The sequence below is a fragment of the Atta cephalotes genome, assembly GCF_000143395.1.
Source record: "Atta cephalotes unplaced genomic scaffold scaffold00006, whole genome shotgun sequence".
NCBI classification, from domain to species: Eukaryota; Metazoa; Arthropoda; class Insecta; order Hymenoptera; family Formicidae; genus Atta; species Atta cephalotes.
The window spans coordinates 4,566,150-4,569,821 of record NW_012130070.1 but is presented as its reverse complement, the minus strand read 5'-3'; positions in this window follow the sequence as shown (position 1 = coordinate 4,569,821).

Here is a 3,672-nt window from a genome sequence, read left to right as displayed (position 1 = left end):
TTAGTATTATTTAGTATTTATTTTTCTTATAGTAATTATTTAGTTTAGTTGTTGTTATTATATATATATATATATATATATATATATATATATATATATTTACCATTATTTAATTACATATTCAGATAAAATTAATTATAAAAAAATTTTGTAAAAATATTATAACAATTAATTATTTTGTAAGAAGTTTTTGTTTCTGAAGAAAGCAATTATGTAGTCGAAACATATAGAACATTATTAATTTTATATAATCAATGATTGAAATATATACTTTACGATCAAGATTCGCGGTTGATTCTTTATATACCGTTTATTTGTCTAATTTATTAAAAAATATAATGAATTTTTCAAATATAAAAAAATATTTCTGTAGAAGATAAAGAAAGAAATGATGACTTTATATATATAAAATTACATACATAATATTACATATATAAAATAATAAAAGACATTCGGATAGAATAAAAAAATCAGTCTAAAAATGGAATGTATATTACTTTATATTATTTTATATGTTTAAATGTAATTTAGATTCAATTTCAAGTAAATTTTCACGGAAAGGAGACTTATAAAATCAAATATGCATTATAAAAATAATACATGCCTTTAAATAAAATTATTACAGTTTTAAATATTACAAAATATTATATATATATATATATAAATATAAATATATACATATATATATATGTGTGTATATATCACACATATATACATATAATGTATAATAGATATATAGGGTGTATAAAAAGTTTCAGACCTTAAATATTTTGAAAGTAAACATTTTTGAGAAAAATGTTTCAGACAAAAGTTGTAGAGTTTAAAAAGATCTATGATCACATCATTTGACCTAAGGTGGCATCGCCAAGGTCAAACGGATGTGATTAGTAGATATTTTTAAATCTTACAACTACTTTTACCTGAAACATTTTTCTCAAAAATTGTTTTTCAAGATATTTAAAGAATCTGACTTTTTGTACATCTTGTATATATTAAAATTGATATGTTATAAATTGATATGTTATAATAATTGATATAAATTATATATATTATAAATTGATATAAATTATATCAGTTAGTTAGTTTAGTTTAGTTTAGTATATCTATATTCATTAAATATTTATAAATACGTTCCTTTTATGTGTTACCGATACAAAAATTTATTTTATACAAAATCCCAATAAAACTTAAGAAAACCTACAAATTTCGATTTTTTTAAGTGGATAAAACCTAAAAAATCCCCCTGGATTTTTTTGGGGTGGGTAAAATAATGCCAACCCTGATTTAATTTTTGTTTTATATGTCTACCATCTCACATCATTTTTAATATATATATTTTATATTATTATATATAAGGCAAGGAACAAAACTTCTTGGAAAAATATCATTCACAATATTTGTTTCCACAATCAAAATTAAGCGTAGCAATTTTACATATATAATGTTGTTGTTTTATATTTATATTACAAAAACATACATAATTTGATATTCATAAGAAAGGGAGAATGGTTATCTCTCTTTAACCCTTGCTTTGCTTTTTCAATGGAATATTTGACTTTTTTCCAATACTTTTTTCATTGTTTATAACTTTTTTAGTTAATAAAGATACATACATATTTATTTAGTATGTTTCTTAATGTCTGGCATTTTGATTGAAAAACAATTGTTTACAAAATGTTAATTTCTACAAAAAAAGTTATAAGCAATCGAATTGAATTCAATATGTCATATCCTCAAGCATTACATGAGATCCACTGAGAAAAATATATTTCCCAACAAGCTAATATTATTTGTCGTTCTGACATCAAAATGATGACAAATGACATCTTAGGAACTATATTGTTCTCATAACGTGATGCTTAAAGATTTCAGCAAGCTGATGTTATTCGTCATTATTTTGACATTAAAATGATAACAAAATAACGTCATCTTGCTACCTGGAAAGTGGAAATTATATTGTTCTCATAACGTGACACTTAAGGGTTAAGCATTAGAAAAACATTATACTCAGGTAGTATAAAACATTTTAGCAATAATGCAGCAACAAGTTGGAATTATTGTCATGCTATATGGGGTACTAATACATAGGAATAATTCTTGCAATAATTTGCTGAATTTTATTGATAGAAAAAGACTTTAACATTTTATAAATCCCAAAACAAAATGCACTTCTATTTTTTCAATTAAATCATAATACATAAATGAACTGCGATAAGACTATGTAAAGCAGATATTGTGAAGATATTAAAATTATCAAAATTTATGGGATATTATTACAAAAGTATAGTGATGAAACACCTTCCTTCAATTACATAACTGAATTATATCGATGCAGAACAATCATTTCATTAGTTAAAAACGTTAAAACTTTACATTTTATACTGTGTTTATCATAAAAAATTTAAAATTAGTTAATTCTGGGATCAATTATAATTACAAAAACACAAAGTATGTAACAACCGAACAAATGCATACGTTTCAAGCAATTTTTGCTTTTCGACTAAAAAAAACATAAAGTGTTTAATAAAAAAAACAGCGTATTTACTTCTTAATATATGAAACATATCCTTATTGATTTATTGAATTCCTCACAAGTGTGAGGAATTCTTAAAAATTTCAAAAATATATTTAAAAAGGTATTATTTTACAGAAATAATAATACGTTTGTATTTTTTTTAATAAAAAATGTGTAATATATGCATGGCTTAATAATTTTTATTAGTATTCTTCTTTCACTCCATTTTTTTTAGTTATAAGATCGATATTTAAAGACAATTAATCAATTTCGTGAATAATTTTATCAGTGAAACAATTTATTATGTTTCCTAAGAAACATTCGAGCATAAGAAATGTCACGCTTCATTGATGAGTGACGTTTCATCGGTATAGTATTGAATCACGCTTGTATGCTAATTGCATTTTTTAACCGGACCGACACAATACTCCCGGCAAGTGTTAAAAACCAGTATTCGTATTACAGCGTACAATATATAAATTAATATTACGCTGCTTCTCATTCAGTCTTCGACAGAAACATTCCACACGTGGATCCCGCGTTCAAGATCTAAGTAGGATGCCCATCAGTCCATGTGCGACTTGCGTAAATAAACAGCGGCTGCATCCGATGCGTGAGAATAATATGAGGAAACAAGTTGAGGCAGCAATGAGGAAGACAGGAAAAACAAAAAATGTAAAAAATCGAATACGTGGTCAATGAGATGCCGGATAGAAAGCGTAGTATGACAAAAATTTGAAGCTTTCGAAATTACAATCAAAAGTAGTGAGAGGGAGGGGTGCCGATGGTGGTGGTAGTGGTGGTAGTGATGATGGTGGAAGGAGTCTATAAACAAAATGGTAGTTATCTATTGTTGCCAGGATTCCCTCGGGTGGATACTTTTTCGTAACGGACAATCCATCAGATACACTCGACATCCGTTCGTTTCGCCGCGCGAAATGACTGTTTTTTTTCAGCGATTATTCGATTAATCCGATACATGCGTGAGTGATTGTGACGGACGCGGGGGCATGTTTGCGTGAAGAATTCAGTGATAGCATCGGGACGGCGAGAGAAACGGATGGACGGCGTCGTCGCGCCTGGATCGCAAAAACGAGCGGTACTTACATCTGACAAGCCTGGGGATCACCTTTCCTGTATCAGTACCATCGTCCGCG